Below are 19,948 nucleotides of genomic sequence, written 5' to 3'. Positions count from 1 at the left end.
GATTATCGAATACAAAGGTAAGTACACAGCAGCAAGAAGCTAACACTTCTTGGTTCTTTTCATATAAAAGGAGGTTAATTGAAAGGTTGCCGTCTATTGCTAAGCTGCTGTGGTGTACATCACCAAACAGCAGAGTGAATGCTGAACTGTGGTCATCTAAATGTGCATGCAGATTAAGGTATTTCAGTGACAGTCCAATCGTGGAGATAGAACTGGAATCAACAATGTGGTATAGGGGCAGCGTGATAAAACAAAGTTCCTGACGCATCTAAACGCCATTCCTCTGTTGTTCTCAAGTCTACAATTAATAGTCTCCAAGATACAGTGCCTGGATTCCCATGCGTCTATCTTCACAATTTCCTAAAGTATCACAAGTATGGGTTATCCTAACTTACGTTTCCCCAGAAGCAGCACATACAAGAACCATGCCTGTGCAAGTGTTACATTACAGTTCTTCCGGGAGATGCAGTGAAGCAATGGAGAAAAAGCCAAGCAAGGTGCATTTTCCAACAAACCGCAGCTCAGCCTGATCAGGGAGGGAGCTTTGGAGCATAAATGAGGCTGGTGAGTTTGCCCTGCCACCTGGCTCAGGAATTCCCGCAGCCCGAGACTGAACACTCTGAAGAGGGAACAGAACATGCAGAAGCAGTGCTGGTGGTAAAGGGGCATTCAGGGACCTAAGCACAACCCAACCGTATCTCTACATAGTTGTAGTAAAGAAACATCTTCTCTAATGATTATCCATGAACTAGTTTAACTATATAGCTAAGGACATTCTAAGGTCCAGCCTTGTCCCTATATGCCATTTGCCTCCACTGTCCACAGTTGGCTTCTACATGAAGATTTATCCCCCTGGACCCATTGGGACTTGAAGCAGAGGGGTTTTTAAAACTAGTAATATTTTGCCTGTCACTGTAGAGCTTGGCCTCAAGTGATCCTGTGCCCCATTCTGAGAACTGAGACATGTTCTTGACTCTCAGCCTTACGCACACTTTCAAAACGTTTAGCATTGCAGTGCATCGCTTAGACCCCAGTCCTACTGAGAAGAGGGTGTCATGCCTGCCATTCCTCCTCTGAACTCTGACTTCAGACTGCAGTCCACTGACCTTACTTACAACTTCCCATTTGGTTCTTTTCTATGAAATCCCAGAGGATGCCTTTCACATGTATGTCTTTGAGAAGCCATATCCAAAATTGTTGCTGCCCTCCACGTGGCCTCTGGCTATCAAGTCTACCTCCCAGACTCCACTTCCTCCCATATGTGTAGCTGGAGCATAAGTTACTCTCGTGCAGGTGCCAGATTCTCCTTGTGTGTCCCCTCTGATAGCAGTCACCTGGGCCATATATAGCCACATCCTAATAGATAGTGTCAGTTATTGTTCTAAAAAGTCCCAAATATTTTTTTTAAAAGAATAAGCTGTTGAGGTCTTTCAGCAAGCAATTGTGGAGGCAGACAGAAGGTTTGAGTGAAAAAATATTCATAGAGCACTGCCATATAAAAGGATATTTTAGAAGTGTGGAAAAAGGTTTTCTCTATACAGCTTTACTCTAGGGAGTAATTCTCTAGACTTAGGCGATAAGTTGATCTGGATATGAAGAATATTCTTCATGTGAAATTTTAACCAAAAGACATAATGACTACTAAGCTTACTTAATCTTGAAGGTTTGGATGCACAAACAATAGCTGAGAATCAAGTAAAAGAGTCAAGTAAATTAATCACAGTTAATTTTAAAAAGTTTTTAAGAAATGCAGCTCAGTTAACCAGTAGTACCAAGCTTATCATTAATATTAAAGGGACAATGAAATATACTATTAATGTAAATACATTTTAATATATATAATGTAATTTTTGGAATTGCCTGGGAATCTTTGCTTTTAATTTATTTTATAAAGCTTACCCTAAAGTAAGGGGCATGGACCTTACAGTTCCCATGTCCACCATGTGGAGTGTAGAGTCTGAGGCCTCTAAGTTAAGGCAAAATCTGGGTCTCACCTGGTGTTTGAAGTCCAGAATATGGTAGGAAAGATGAAAAAAAAAAAAAAACCTGATCATTGAAGCAAAGAAGAATCAGAAGCAAAGAATGGACCAGATGCTCGCGAAGACCAATTTGATGGGGATTCAGAGAATCCATGGCATAAATCAGGCAACGAACCCAGTGGGAATGAAGGAGCAGACAGAAGTGGGCCAGGAGGTCCACAGCTGATTTAGCTGGAGTTCCCTTCAGTGCTCATTCTCCTGAGCTATATCTCTTGGTTCTGAAGTTCCCAACCTCCGAGTGGTAGAGAGTTCTTAGACTCTAAATTGGAGAGATCTGCACCCTAATTTAGTGCTGATACTTAGCTGCATAAACTTAGGCAAAATATTTCCATTATCTGAATTATAATGAAAAATACATCATCTCATTCTTAGAAATATTGTGAGGATTAAAGAAAATAATGGATGTCAGGCTATGGCACATTTTTTGCCTCTCATGAGTGCTGTTGCATCTCTGCACACCCATGCTCACAACCCCTCTGGAGCCCTCTGAATGGAAAGTACCTGGTTTCAGGTGGTGATGGTGGGAGAAAACAGCCAAGGATGGGAAGTGTTATGACACTGCTGGAAGACGTGATGCCAGATCAACCTGCATCTCCTCCTAACTTAGAGGGTAAGGTAACCAGCTCCAGCACAAGCAGCGTCCAATATGCACTTTTATCAGCACGGGACCCAAGGAGGTCAAATCTCAGATGAGTTTCTCTAAGGCGAGGTGAAGAAAAACTCATGATATACAAAGTCAGAAAGGAACAGACGTAATCAACTCAATTATGACCGTTATTTTAAAAAAATAATAATAATAATATATACCTAGGAAACTAAGTACTTATTAAGTGCCAGCGTCTGCCAGATATTTTTCATCTTACTGGGTCCTCACAACTCCCGCAAAGTAAGTATTCATGTCATCATTTTATAGATGAGGACAATGAGCTTGATATAGGTAAAATAACTTGCCAAATTACACAGTCAACAAGTGGTAATAAGAAGTCTGTTTGAATTCATATCCCCAGATCTATTTGTGATTCATGGCGATCCATGTTTGGACAGGTAGATGGGGCTGAAATGATGTAAAGATTATTTTCAGTGTTAAAGGAAAGCTTGTTTATTTTTTAAATGGGTGATAGTAAATTTAAATCACTATGGTATTTAGATTCCACTGGATACATTTAGAAGACTGATGGAATGCATTTTAAAATGTCACAATTTACAATATACTGTAAATCACATTCTTCACAATTGTTTTAACTTGTGAAGTGAAACTTTTCGATGTCAACTTAAAAAATGTTCAAGGAGGTACATAATTTTTCATAGGAGTACGTTTTCCAATCTTGAAGACCACTTCTCTAGAGCTAGAGTTCTTAACACATGCTGAGCAACAGGGGTTTCAGACACAGACTCAGGAGTCAGTCTTGCTAGTTGTGTGACATTGGCCAAGTGACTTAAATTCAGCTGTCTACTTATCTCTCAAATGGGGATAGTAACAACATCCTATCTCAGTGGTTGTCAACCTTCAGCATACATCAGAATCTCCTAGAGGTCTTACTAAAGCACAGACTGCTGAGCCCCCAACCCCAGAATTTATGATTCAGGAGGTCTCTGAGGTCAGGCCCCCAAATTTGTATTTCTAACAAGTTTCCAGGTGATGCTGCTGCTGGTCCAGGGACCAGCCTTGAGAACCTTTGCCTTATCTCATAATGTCATTGTGAGGGTTAAAAAAGTACATAAAGTGCTTGAAATTGCACTGGCACATAATAGGTGCTAATATGTATTCATTAGCCAGTATCATCAGTTAAGGTTGGATTCACTGTAACAGAACATTCTACCCCAGTAGATTAAACAGCAGGGAGATGATATATTTCATTTAACTAGAGGTCCTGAGGTAAACCATCCAGGGCTGGCCCTACTCTTCAAGGATGTCATCAAGTTCCTTCTTGCTGTCTTCTTGCTCAGTCATCTGTGTGCCATGGCTTTTTCCATCATGGAAGCAGATCTTCCAGGAATCTTGCCTGCTGTTGCTACACATGTTAGACACAGCCACCAGGCTATTCTCGGCTCTCCATTTGTTTATAATCCTGCTTCCGGAAAATCTCTCCCCTCCACCTGGTCCTCTAAAACAAGTCGGACCTTTGGGGCAACATCACCTGGTCTCCTGATCTCCTTTCCTGGGCCACGCACATAGAATAGATTGCTGATTTATTACAAAGGATGTTAAAGGATACGCATGAGCAGCCAGATGAAGAGGTACATGGGGTAAGGTCTAGAAGGGTCCTGGGCACAGGAGCTTCTGTCCCATAGAGTTTGGGGTACCTTGCCCTCCCGGCAGGTAGATTCATTTGTTCACCAACTTGGAAGCTCAAAAGTAAGGCTTTTTATAGTTTCCTTAAACAAAGGGCATCCTGCTACTAGTTGGCCACAGATTTATCCTGGCATTTTGATTGCTGATGGATAAATCCCTTCAAACTTAACTAGATAATGATCTATAATGAATACAACAGTTGGGTATTGGGAGAACATGGAAGAAAACTATCTTAGCTATCATATGTATACACTAAAGTGCCATAAAAAGTCTATGGATTTAGAAGATTTATTTATTATAGAAAGTACATTCCTAGACTACTTTCTATAGAAAAGCACTAAAAAGAAGACCGAAAAAAAAAAAAAAAATGGATGGAAGAAGTACTTTCCAAAAGTTCCAACATTGTTGTTATATACGATGCCCAGCATATAATGTTGAAATCTTCTCTCTTCATACAAAGTTTTCAATACAGTCACCATTACAGTCACCATATCTTCTCATTTTCCTAAGGATATGCAAATCCAATTTCTAATTGATAACCCAGTGGAAAAATCTGATTTGCTTTAAAGGAACTATTTTTCCAACCAACTTTGCTGTCATTCATCTGCACACTAATGAAACATAAAAGTTCAGTTCTCAACATTTAACTACCCCATGATGACATTTGAAACCACTTGAAATGAAAAGGGTATCATATTTGAACACGAAGAGAATTTGGAACAGGTATGAAAAGACTAAGACCTCAGAGCCTCTTTTCTTAAGAAGATTAACATTACTCTTGACATTCACTCTTTAAAGAATGAATGGTAGAGAATGAGTTGTGAAATGAAATCTGTACATCAGAAACCATCAAGAGCTTCGAAGCCATTCTAAATAAACCAAATTTGAGTGAGATAAGAAGTGGTAGAACCAAAATATGTGTTATTACATCTGAATTATCCCAGGCTTCCCAAGTTTCAACCAAAGTCGGAAAGCTAAGAAATATTAGTACCGGTAAAGGATGTGAATAATTTTGCCAGGTAGAGCTGATTAAAGACTTTCCCCGAGGAAAGACTGATATTGAGAGAAAGCTAACACTTTGAGGCAAGCAACATAAATAACAAATTTATTCAAGTAACACTCTTTATTAGGGACTCTATTTGGTCTGTTTGCACCAGTGCACATGTGTGGATGCACTCAAGCATGGAACACTGAGAGCCAAACCACACAACAGCCCACCACACAGCACAGGCAAGGAGTCATTCCAGAGGCAGGAACAGCCAGAGGGAGGAAAAACCCATTGTTTCTCTCAATCCAGCTGCTACTCACTTTCCAACCTAAACACAAAACTCACTTAACGGCTGTTGAATTCCCTTTTAAATGACAATATAGATACCTCAATCTCAGCTAAATCTAATTTTATGCTCATTTCACTTTGCTGCAGCATTTTTTTTCTTCTGTGCTGCATTTTTCTTGAACAATCACCAAACTGGCAGATTCTGAGTACTTTGTCAAAAAGGAAAACAAATTTGTTTCATAGGAAATTAATCTACTCAGCAGAACATTTATAAGAAGACCAAGCCAGGCTAGTTTACAAATGAACAATACCTGAAGGGGAGAATTTTTAATCTCATTAGAATATGACCTTCCAAAGCCTAGGACACAAATGTTTAATTCTCTCTGTTAACTCACTGTGTTTAAAGTTTACTGTGTCTTTTGGTTTTCAGGGAAAATAAGGAAGCTGCAAATCACCTTATTCCAATAAAATAGGAAGCGGGAGGTAAACCAATAATAACCTTTAATACTGTGATGAAAATAGCCTTCATAAAACAAGGATAAACAACATTGCAGTCTAATTTACCTCTGCATAAAATGTAAGCTAGAATTCAACATGCAATAAAATATTAGTATCTTTACTGCCAGCATAATCTTAACTAATCATTTCTTATGTTATTTCTGTAGTTACAGTAAGTCATCTGCATGAAATTTGACTGAATAAGGTCAGCCCAACAACTGAGACTTCTGTGGTTTTTCCTCTCTCAGATTCACAAAATCTTTTTTCATTAATGTCCTCAAACACCCCTAAACTAGTCCAAACAGGATCAGCCTCTACTCTTTTCAGAATGTCACCAACCCCAAACAGCTTTCTTCTTAACAATCCCCTTCTTTGTAATCCATAAACACATTCTTCAGGGGCACTGTAATTATCCAAAATGAGCTTTAGTATTGCAAATTACTTCAGCAACCCTATGATTTATCTGTTGTAAACACACTTTATAATATTTATATTCCCATTAAAACTGCCACTAATAATGAATCTACAATACGTAAACATTTATATGATACAACGTGGACAAATACCGGATGCCCCTATAATAGTTATATTCCGTGCTCTTCCTATCATGTTGGGAAAAACCAAACCTTGGCATTTTGCCGTATTTATGAAAATACCTTTGAAAATGGCTCAGCACATTGCACTTCACATTTCCAACCATTTCCTTTAAAAAGATGGCATTTGTCCATACTTATGAGGTCTGGGTTATTGCATTTTCACATTATGCATCATTACTCTGAGTAGGTGTCTTATCAGCAGCTCCAGTTGCTGTAGAGAAGATTGGAATTAAGCACTGGAAGCTTTTTTTATTTATTTTACATGTTTTATTCCTACAAGATTTTCTGCATATAAGCTTCTTTGTTCGGCTGAGAATTGGATACATTGCCAAAGCATTGTAAAATTTACATCTAGCTTTTTCTCCTGTATTCTTTCCAAAATTGGATTGAAAACAAAGTATAGTTTTTAATTAAAGCTCTGACCGACAAAAGGCATTTTCCCCTAAGCGTTGGCATTTCTGATCAGTGGTGAGGTTTTATAAAAGCCTAATAGGAGATATTCACTACTTATCCGCAATCAGTCTTCAGGCAGTTTATGTGTCAGCTAAAAACTGCGGTATTCCTGACAATATTCATTTAAAAGTAACCATCACCAAAATTGATCTAACTATGATCAACAAGGGTATGGAGAATTCTGAAGCAGATTGACTTAATCCAGACTGATTCTTCTGCTGACTTTAACAGAGAAAAACTGAAAGAAATTTCTATTTTTTTCCAAGCTATTTCAGAATAGACTTTTGATTACTATTTTATTGCTTATTTCAAATTACCATTGCCTATTTTATCTTGAAGTGCAGTCCAAAAGTCATCTTTTTTTGCCTCCAAAATGTCTTAATGGCTTCAATGCCTTCAGTAAGGCCAGTAACCTGTTCATCTGAACATAAGATTAAGAAATTAAAATATCATAGTAAACACTGCAATGTGATTGGAATTTAAGTTAGTCAAGAAAGAAGGGGCTCTATCTTCTCATTCGTAAAATGAAATTAGTAAACACTACTCCAATATGGGGGGGAAAAAAAAACTTTTCTTTTTGAAACGCTCTGGTCTTTGGCTCCTACAACATTATAAATTTATTTTATCCTGCTATACCATCGGCCTCCTGCACTGAGCATTTAGATGTTAAAATTCCTCAGGATTCAATCTTAGCGCTCTTTATCCTCTTGCCATACCTGCCTCTGAGGTGATCTCATCCATTTTCACAGATTTCAAGACACCCAATGCTGATGACACCTATAGTTTTATGTTCTGCCCAGGGCTCCACTGAGATCCAGACTCCTACATCCAAACGCTCACTTGACCTCTTGACTTAAATAAACATCACACAAACGTAACCCATCCAAAATTGGAATACTAAACTTCCCTAATTTGTCATTTACAGTATATTTTTCCCTAATCTGGCTCAGTTAATAAACAACACCATTTTTCACCTGTGTCTATAACAAAAAATAAATAAATAAATAAAATTTAAAAATAAACAAATAAAGCAGGATTCATCACCATTAACATTAGCAAATGTTGTGCATTCAAGCTCCAAAGTACATTTAAAACTGGTCCAAGTATCTTCTTCATTTCTACTATTATCAAACTATTCAAAGTTACCACCACACTTATCTTCCAACTTCCTTGTCGGCCTTTCACCAATTTGTACTCTGTGTATCAGAAAAGGTGATCTTTCAAAACATAGTGAACTTCATGGCAATCTCCTTTTTAAATCCTCCAACTGCATCCCAAAATATTACAAATAAAAGTTAAAACTTATTGCCCAAACCTAGGAAGCCCTTCATTATCTGACATCTGCCTAGCTTATGGAACTCCACTTTCTTCTTTGCTCACCCACTCCACCTTCCTTTCTCTCCCACAGGAGGCCATCTTACCAATAGCCTGAAGCTGAGCTCTAACCTCTATTTAGAATACTTTATCTTCTACTCTAAGCCAGCAGATCTCCTCTTCAATAGGAACCCAGTCAACTCCTCTGAGATGCATTTCCTAACCAGTCTAAAGTGGATCAAAACACCCCTCCCACTTTGTTCTTTCTCACAGTTTATTTTACCCTTCATAGCAATTACTACAATTATGTCGCTTGTATTTCTGTTCCTTGATCTCCCACTTAATATTTTAAAGTTCCTGGATTTTATTCTTAATCCCTACCACGACACCCAGTACATTATAGGTATTCAATGATCCTGCACAGCTTTTATGTTTTGTTTCATTTAGGTTGGCCCCTGAAATATGAAGAAGTTATTGGCAATCTGTGATTGTTATCAAAAAGTCTTATTATTCCAATAAAGGAAATGTCTACAGGAAAGCAAATAGGAGTTTCAGCGGCAGAACAAAACTGATGCCCCCCAAAAAGGTTGAGCTGCAATAAGAAATGAAGGGCAAATAAAGTGGTGAAATCACAGGCATCTCTGAATAAATACCAACTGTGTAAAACAATTAATTTAAGAATTCAATTAAAATGCATGACAAATATACCAATTATTATACTAAATGTAAGTGAACCAATAATGATAAAATAATCACCAAGCTTTAACAATTTAAAATATGGATGAAATTAGTAATATGACATCAAAATGTATAAATTTAAAAAATAATAGGACTACAAGGAGAAAGAGCCAGGGGTACAGTCTGGTGAGAGATAACACATATAAACTCAAGAAAGATATAGAGGAAAAAATTTACTTAATGGATATCAGAGTACCCAATGCTAGGTAAGTTAAATTCTTATAAGAACAGTTAGAACAATTATAAAAATTGAACAATATTCCATGTCATAACACAAGTACCAGTAAGCATGAAAGGTAATCATAATGTTTATGCTCTTTGCCAATGACCAATAATCAAAATATAACTAGAAAATCCCTATATGAATTATGAAAACATATGACATAAAGAAATCAATAGAGAAGAAAATATATTGAACTGACTGATAATAAAAAATACAACATACAAAAATTTGAAAAGTGCAGCATGTAAAAGGAAATGTATAACACACATTTTTTAGAAAAAAAAAAAGAAGAATACCTTAAATGTAATGAGTTAAACATCCATCTCAAGAAATTATGGAAAGAACAGCAAAAAATAAAATAGAAAGAATGGATATTAAAGAAAGGAGTGAATATTGATAATGATGAAATAAAAGGTTAAATGTAATAAAGAAGACAAACAAAGCCAAAAATTAGAAGACTGATATCATTTAAGAATATACACATGAGAAGACTGATCAAAGAAATAATAAAGAAGGAACAATTAACTCATATCAGGGATAAAAGAGGGAAGAGAACATAAATAAGATCCTACAGATATTAAAAAGATAACAAGTGTATGTTATTAACAACTTTATTTTAGTAAACTTGGAATTCAGATGTAACCTCCTAAGATATTCCTAGAAAAATACAACTTACAAATTTACCAAAAAAATAATAATAAAATGAGATTAAAAAAATATATTGAATAATATAAAACTTCCTCAAAGACAAACTCCAACCCAAGTCATTTTACTTGGAAGATCAAGGAAAATTTTATTTTAATACTAGACACTTCCAGAGAACAGAAAAATAGGATAAACTCTAATTCACTGTATCAGACTGGCATTTCCTTGATATTAAAACTCAATAAGGAGAGTATAAAAAAAAGAAAAATATATTCCAATCTCATTTTGAACACAGATGCAAAAATCTTAAAATTTATTGGCAAATTGAACCCAGAAATTAAAAAGGTAAAGATAATTCATCATAATCAAGTTGATTTGTAACAGAAATGCAAGGTTAGTTGAACACTGGAAAAGCAATGTAATTAAAACCTCTTAAAAAAAAAGGAAATGAAAATGAGAAAAATAAGTATATAATTTTATCCCAAAATGCAGTTAAGTGCAGATGATATTAATTATTACACAGTGTATTTGTTTTTTAATAACTTTTTTTAATTATGGCAAATAGTCATGGTTTTATTTTTCATTTATTATAATGATATTAAGTTTTTCATTTCTAATACATTAATTGTAGTACAAAAAAGTAATTGACTTAAAGAAAGGTAGTAAATTAAAGAAGAAGATAGTACCAGTATACAGAGGCATAAACAGTGTAACTGGTGGTAAATTCTGAACAATGCAAAGAGAGAGAGAGAGAATTTTAGATAGATGGGAAAATGTGTGAAGGCCACATGAAAGAGCTTATCTTGTTGAGAGATGTAGAGAAGTCCAGCATGGACAAAGCTCTGAGGGAGAAAGGGTAAGTGTGGGAAGATGAGGCAGAGGAAATCAACAGGGCAGAACAGAAATGAAAAGAGAATGTTCTGAGAAACTAATCTGGGAGAGGTGGAGGAACAAATGACAGGAAACAAAGAAATTGGAAGGTAGGACAACCTGGGTAGTGCTGCATCACTGTAGCCAAGGGGAAAACGTTTCAAGAAGAAGGCAATGATCACCTGTGCCCAACAGCGCTAAACAGACAAGAGGAAATAGGCATGGCATTCACGTCCTGAGCAAGGGAAATGAGACACTGTGTCTACGGTTTCCGATGCATCTCTGCATTTTGGATGAAGGAAGAAAATGGATCTTAGGCAGAAGGTAGGCCTTGATATCTCCCCAGTGTTATGGCCTAATTTTCCACAGACTAGTATTCTTCAAAATGTATTTCCCTGAAAATGGATTGCATTAAAAGATCATAATTTCCATATATTTCCATTGTTAGATTATATGAACACACTACACACACACACACACACACACACACACACACACACATACACACTGAAAGCATTTGAAATAGGTGCTCTATTATTCTAAATGTACTCCCTGACTGAGACCTGGTACCAGCCCGAAGCAAATTATTATAACCTATCTATTAACTCCTAAAAGTAGGGAGCTATAATGGAAACACTTGGAGGCCAAAGAGTGTGCAAAAATACTGTCCCAATAATGATACAGCCCGGAGACACATTTGTCCAGATTGCCATGTCATGGTAGGGTGGTGGCATGTGGCGGCTATCCCTGACTTGTGGCACCAACCAGGACTTCTGGGTTTTTTTGTTTTATTTTTTCCTTTTACGGTAAATTTTTAAAATTTTTTGTTCACAAATTCTCTTTTTCTGTTCCTTTCTCTTCTTTCAACTCTGGCAAAATTCTCAATTCAGATTGGTCCTTTTTAACACTGTAACAAAAAAGGGAGGTGAGGGGATGTGGTGGCAGCGTTTGTTGAAGTAGAACCTCCAAGTTAAAATTGCTGAAGTGATCTGAAATGAAAATGCCGGGACTCTGACCCTTGGCAATTTCACAGGGTCCTTGCTGAGCGTATATGTGAGTGTGCATTTCCTATTGCAAACTGCTAGGTTCCAACCCTTCTCCACAGTCTAACACCATATTCTTGGAGCTTTTGCCAGGGCTACAATATACTGCCATCTAAATTTGTGTTGTAAGTCAGCTGTTTGTTATCTTGTTATTAGGTGGGTTAACAGAATTTGTTTTATATGTATTAGACATGCCTAAGACTTTAGGTAAATTATTCTGTATAGTGCAATATTGTTACAAGAAACTAGTAAAAAAACAAAATATTCTATTTAGCCTGCAGATTTCAAATAAGCACAAATAGATAACTGCAAATTTTATTTGAAATCACAAAGGGAAGAGAAAAAAATCGAGTGATCCAAGATGCACCTCTATTTTAAATTCAGGTATAATTTTACACAATAGAGTGCAGACACCTTAAATGTTATAGTTTGATGAATTTTGACAAATGGGTACATTCACGTGTGCAACCCACAAATCTATTATAACAAGGAATACAGTCATCCTTTGGTATCCACAGGGAATTTGTTTCAGGAGCCCCTGCGGATACCAAAATCTATAGACGCTTAAGTCCCTTACATAAAAAGTCATAGTATTTGTATAAACTGTGCAAATGCTCTCATGTACTTTAAATTATCCATGTGTTTACATGTATCAGTAACTCTTTCACTTTACTGTTGAGTAGTATTTTATTGCATAAATTCAAATTATTTAGCCATTCACTTGTTGATGAACATTTGAGTTATTTCCAGTTAGAGAGAGTCATAAATAAAACTGCTAAGAAGGGGGCCGGCCCGGTGGCTCAGGTGGTTAGAGCTCCGTGCTCCTAACTCCGAAGGCTGCCGGTTCGATTCCCACATGGGCCAGTGGGCTCGCAACCACAAGGTTGCCAGTTCAATTCCTCGAGTCCCGCAAGGGATGGTGGGCTCTGCCCCCTGCAACTAAGATTGAACATGGCACCTTGAGCTGAGCTGCCTCCCAGATGGCTCAGTTGTTGGTTGGAGTGCGGGCTCTCAACCACAAGGTTGCCAGTTCAATTCCTCGACTCCCGCAAGGGATGGTGGGCAACGCCCCCTGCAACTAAGCTTGAACACGGCACCTTGAGCTGAGCTGCCGCTGAGCTCCCGGATGGCTCAGTTGGTTGGAGCCTGTCCTCGCAACCACAAGGTTGCCGGTTCGACTCCCACAAGGGATGGTGGGCTGTGCCCCCTGCAACTAGCAACGGCAACTGGACTTGGAGCTGAGCTGCGCCCTCCACAACTAAGACTGCAAGAACAACAACTTGAAGCTGAACAGAACCCTCCACAACTAAGACTGAAAGGACAACAATTTGACCATTGTTCCCCAATAAAATCCTGTTCCCCTTCCCCAATAAAATCTTTAAAAAAAAAAAAAAAAACTGCTAAGAAGATTCTTATACAATTATATTTGTCAATGTATGTTTTTATTTTTCTTGAATAAATACCTAGGAATAGAATTGCTGAGTCATAGGGGAATTGTAATTTCAAAACATACTGTCAGATGGTTTGCCAAATTAGTTGTATCATTTTACATACCTATCTCCAATACATGAGAATTCCAATTACTATCAACACTTGTCAATATTTAATCTTGTCAGCCTTTTAAAATTTAGTTATTATAATAAACATATACTGGTATCTATTGTGGTTTCAATTTTCATAAGTTTAACAACTAATGATGTTGAATATTTTTTTATGTGCCATTTGTTTATCTTCATAAATGTCTGGTCTTTTGCCCATTTATGAAAAAGTGTGTGGTTTGGGTTTTTTAAAATTGACTTATAGAAGTTCTTTACATAGTCTGACATAAGTCCACTGTCAGATATATGAATTGCAAATATTTTCTCCCAGTGTTAGGCTTTCGATGAGCAGAAATTTTTAGTATTCATGAGTTATAAACTGTCAATTTTTCATTTTAGTTATTGAATTTTTCTATTCAGAATTTCCATTTTTTAAAGTTTCTATTTCTCTACTGGGATTCCCATCTGACTATTCATCATGTCCATTTTTTCCTTTAAATTCTTAAACATATTTAAATTGCTGTTTTCAACTCTGACTTCTGATTCCAAAAATCAGTGCCATCACTGGGTCTGTCTCTACTACAATTTTCCCCAATTATGAGATATACAATTTCTTCCTGCTATGCCTAGGTAGTAATATTTTAAGCTAAACATCCAGAATGCTATGTTGTTGAGAGTAAGATTTTTAAAAATCTTTCTTAAAAGAGTGTTGAATGCTACTCTGGCAGGAATATATTTAATAGTAGATCACCTTAGTTGATAAGGTAGGTTAATATTATCCCATATTCTAAGTCTAGAGTAGCCCTACTCTAAGATATAAACTTTCAGTGACCTACATTGAATGCCCAATGTTCAGCAAGGCTCCAGCTTGTTGCACCTCCCAGCATCTCAGAAATGTGTGACCTCCACAACCTATATTTATTTTCCAGTTTATTTACAGTTATATTTACAGCTCCTCAGATTTCACTATGCACTCAAAACTTAGTATTTTGTGAAAACCTTAAAAATACTTCCTTAGCAGCTTTCCTTCTTTGCACAGCTCCTTTCTCTCTGTCCTTTGTTCTATAAATTCCAGCCCATTTAGCAGCTCTGAACTCCAATTTCTGCCTCTGAAACTCAGCAAGATCATCATGCTCTTTTTGGGTTCCACCTTCCCACTTTACAAGCTGGATACTGCCTCCAAGTAAAAGAAACAGTTTCCTTTTGGGGTTCACTTTGTGTTTCCTTCCTCTCACAGTCTTGTGTTACCTCTTCCCAAATGTCTAAAATAGCTGTTTCATATATTGTGTCTAGTTCAATCACTATATAGAGTGAGTGGGCTCACCCAGTACCAGTTGTGCTGGCATGCTGCAGTAAGAAGTCCCTCAAAATATCTTATTTATGAAAGTTAATATGCACCAGTAGCACAAAACATGGATGCTAATCAGTAAAAGTTCAAGACATATACGAGGTCAGGCAATTAAATTCACGAACTTGTTGCAACGATGTTGCTAACTTTTTTTTTTTTATATCAGAGGGGTTATTCATTATGAATTTGTACCAATTGGACAAGCAGGTAACCAAGTTTACTATTTGGAAGTGCTGAAAAGGCTGTGTGAAAAAGTTAGATGACCTGAACTTTTTGCCAACAATTCATGGCTCTTGCATCATGACAACGCACCAGCTCACACGGCACTGTCTGTGAGGGAGTTTTTAGCCAGTGAACAAATAACTGTATTGGAACACCCTCCTTATTCACCTGATCTAGCCCCCAATGACTTCTTTATTGACCCAAAGATAAAGGAAATATTGAAAGGAAGACATTTTCATGATATTCAGGACATCAAAGGTAATACAACGAGAGCTCCGATGGCCATTCCAGAAAAAGAGTTCCAAAATTACTTTGAAAGGTGGACTAGGCACTGGCATCATTGCATAGCTCCCCAAGGGGAGTACTTCAAAGGTGACCACAGTGATATTTAGAAATGAGTTATGTAGCACTTTTTCTAGGATGAGTTTGCGGACTTAATTGTCTGAACTTGTATAAGGACTTCAAAGATTTAATAAAAACTCCATTAAAATATTCCTGCTTCCATAAGTGTAAATTCCCTGGTTTCATCAACCCCAGTACATAACAGTTTCTTCTGCTTTATGCCCATCAGTGAAGTAAATTTTCAAATATAATGTAAGTAACTTTAAAAAAAAAACACATTATTACTTAAAAAGAGTTAAATATATTTATACTTGTACACTCTTAAGGAAAAGAAAACATACGAAATGTAACATTTGGAAATTGGATCTGAGTTGAACTCTACATGACATTTGATTTCACTTCTTTTCCTGCCTTGACAATCAGAGCATTTCTATTATGGGCATTTACACATTCAAAGTTGAAGGTGAATTCCGGACTCCTTACCCTGTGTTGCTTAAACTAAATATACGCCACTATTTCCTTCACTGAGCTCAAGCTGTTTTACATCCTGTTTCTGTGTGTACTCCTAACCCTTACCACACACACACACACACACACACACACGTTCACACAAATAGCCTTGTAAGGTCAGCCCCATCACTGCCTTTGCCAAGGATGTAGGTAAGCAAAAAGCACAACACAATTTGAATTACTGCTGTATCCATCATCATTTTTTCAAGATTTTATCATGGCTTAGTGTCAGCTAGTTTCTCTGATATGATATACGAGTATACACATTTTTTGAAAGCTGAGATGACAAACACTATTTTATTAACGTAAATTTAAACCATTAAAAATAAGATGACTATGGATACTAATATGAAGATTCAATGTGCAGAAATGTAATTTTTGTTGTTAGAGGGCAAATTCTGCAGCTCTATCTATAAACATTGGCAGTGGTGTCTGGTGGTGATGCAGTTGGATGTAGGGAACAGTGGTGGATGCAGAGAGTGTAAAAATGTTCCTGGACAGAAGACAGAAAATAAAACTGGATCAATGTTAGTGGAGAAACTAGCTAGAATTCAAAACTCTTTTACTAAGAAACCTTCAAAGAAAGCAAAAAATAAGCTAAAAAATGAGCAGAAGCAAAAGGGCATCTGAGTAGAGCACAAGAAAAAGAGATCAAGAATAAGAAGTTTCTTCATCCGGTTTAAAGTCAAAATGGCCCGTGGGAGAGTAGACCTTTAAGTTTATAGTAATGAAGTAAACTTATTTGTGTAGATGAAAGGGAGCATTATAAGGGTTTTCTTGCCTTTCACATACAGTTAACTCAGTAATATAAGCCTGATCACCCCACTTCAAGTTGCTATATCAAACACCATGTCTCTCCTTTTTCTGTCTGCAATCTTTATTTCAGGTAGTGTACCAGATATCCACTCCATTCTGTGGTCCATGATCTGTCCATGGTACTTTCTGACAGTCTTTTACTCAAAAAGATTGAGTGATATCAATTATATTTCAATTTTAAAATAAATAAAAATTTAAAAAAATTAAAAAGTTTGAGGACGAATGGAATTAAGAACTAAGGTTGAGAAAATTTAAATAATCTCTACACTAACAGAGCAAGGACGTGGCAGAGGCACATTTCAGACCTGGGGTCTGTGTTGTTCACATTTGTATTTATTTCGCCATGCCTTACTCTTTTCCTCAAGTTCTGAATATTTTGGAAGATGAGTAGGATCTGTGTGGTTGATCCTTTCCAAAACTAAACATTGACTATGTTTGCACAAATTGTAGTGTATGATGCAGGGAAATGTCACATTTGTTATTCATTAGATAGCCTTTAATCAAAGAGATGAGATTAGGTCTTCCAGTCAAGATGGCAAAGTAGGCAAATGTTGTACTCACCTCCTCCCACAACCACATTAAAACTACATCTGAACTACAGAAAAACCATCATTGAGAACCACCTAGAGGCTCAATAAGCAGAACATATATACAGTGTTTCCCCGAAAATTAGACCTAGCCAGACCATCAGCTCTAATACATCTTTTGGATTAGAATTAATCAACAAAAATTAATATAAGGACCAGTATTATATTATATTATATTATATTATATTATATTATATTATATTATATTATATTATATATCATATCAGTAAAATAAGACTGGGTATCATATTATATTATATTATATTATAAGATCCGGTTTTATATTATATTATAATAAGACCAGGTCTTATATTAATTTTTCCTCCAAAAGACACATTAGAGCTGATGGTCCAGTTTGGTTTTATTTTCGGGGAAACACGGTAGCTAAGGATACAAAGAAGAAGCCACATTGAGACTGGTAGGAGAGGCAGATATATAGAATGGGGCTGGTCCCACACCCAGGTATGGCAGTTAAAAAATGGGGAGGAATATCTAGCTGCAGAGATCCCCCCCACCTGAAAAGAGAGGAGTTCCAGCCCCATATCAGGCTCCCCAGCTCAAGGTTCCAGTGCTTGGAACAGAAGTAACCATAAATTCTGGCTATGCTAAAATGCAGAGATTGTGACTGAGTGGGATTGGAGCCTGGCTGAAGTCCCAGGAGATCCTCTTAAAGGGACTGTGCATGGACTTATTCCCTCACAGACTCATTGGCTCTGAGCTCCAGTGCTAGGGCAATAGCATGAAAGCACCAGAGACATACGGAGAGGAACTGAATTTTCTGGCTTCAGGACAAGGGCTGGAGGGACAGCTTCCTCCTAGATAGAAATGCTGACAGAACCCACTGTTCTTTTGTTGAGCCCTCCCAATACCCATCGTGTAGACACAGGCATCCACCATAACTGCGTCTCCATCAACCTGGCTAACACCATTCTCCCCACACTTGTGATTCCCTTAGACCCTGCCCCAACTAACTTGCAGGCACACCCAAGCCACTTCTGATGGCATTTGCATACACATGGCTTGTTTGGCTCACGGGATGGACTTCTCTAAAATCTCTCAAAGGCTCACAAACCCCAAACAAGCAGCATCTGGCCTCGGCGTGCCCCATATCTCCTACTAGGCATTCCCCAGCCTGATAATAGGAGCAGTCAATCTCAGTTTTCCTAGGCACCTCCAAAGCCAGCAAAAGTGGCAACCATCTGCAGATCACTGTGTAGCTCATACCTGGACAGCAGCTGACTTTGGCCTGCACCAGAGTCCCTCCCAAGAGGTGACAGAAAAAACACACTCAGTAACCAGCTTCAGACCACACCAGAGCATCACCGAACCACCTCCACAAGTGACACACCCAAATGGCAGATGTGGCAGGCACCAGAACCCTATTAAGCAAAGACTGCTTCATAGGATCAGCCCCTACACAACAGCTCCTCCAGTATAGTCATGATCAGTTCTCACCCATGACCCTGATTAGCCTGAGGGTCAATCCCTCATATTAACATACAAACAGCAACCAAAGTTCAACTACAATAGGGGAGCATACACAACCCACAAAAGGGACAGTCCTGCAGCAGTAAGCTCATGTGACCAGTGAGACTGTTACATTGTGCCTCACAGGACACCTACTATATAAGGCCACTCTACTAAGATCAGGAGACACAGAAGCTCTAACTAATACACAGAAAGAAACAGAGGAAGGCAGCCAAAATGAGAAGACAATGAAACATGTCCTAAATTAAAAAAAAAAAAAAAAAAAAAAAGCTCCAGGAAAAGAACTAAACAAAATGGAGACAAGTAATCTACCAGATGCAGAATTCAAAACACTGGTTATAAGGATTTTCAATGATCTCAGTAAGAATTTCAACAATAAGATAAGAAATATAGTAATAGAGATAGAAAACAAAAAAGAAACTGTCAGAAATGAAGAATACAATGACTGAAATGAAGAATACATCAGAGGAATCAACCATAGATTAGACAAAGTAGAGGACCGAATCAGTGTTTTGGAAGATAAGGTAGCAGAAAACACCCAATCAGAAAAGCAAAAAGATAAAAGAATCCAAAAGAATGAGAGTTTAACGGGCTCTGGAACAAAATTAAGCACACATATTCACATCGTAGGTGTACCAGAAGGAGAAGAGAGAGAGCAAGGAATTGAAAACCTATTTGAAGAAATAATGATGAAAAACTTCCCTAACCTGGCAAAGGAAATAGACATATAAGACCAGGAACCACAGAGTCCCAAACAAGATGAACCCAAAGAGGCCCACATTAAGACACATCATAATTAAAATTCCAAAGGTTAAAGACAAAGAGAGAATCTTAAAAGCCTCAAGATAAAAGCAGTTACCTACAAGGGAGCTCCCATAAGACTGTCAGCTGATTTCTCAACAGAAACTTTGCAGGCTAGAAAGGATTGGCATGAAATATTCAAAGTGATGAAGAGTAAGACCTATGACCAAAATTACTCTACCCAGGAAAGCCATCATTCAGACTCAAAGGACTGATAAAGAGCTTCCAAGACAAGAAAAAGCTAAAGGAGTTCAACACCACCACATCAGTATTACAAGAAATATTAAAGGGAATTCTTTAAGGAAAAA

Source organism: Rhinolophus sinicus, chromosome 16 (genome assembly GCF_057876585.1).
Source record: "Rhinolophus sinicus isolate RSI-liver-muscle chromosome 16, RSI-T2T, whole genome shotgun sequence".
NCBI lineage: Eukaryota > Metazoa > Chordata > Mammalia > Chiroptera > Rhinolophidae > Rhinolophus > Rhinolophus sinicus.
This window is presented reverse-complemented; position numbering follows the sequence as displayed.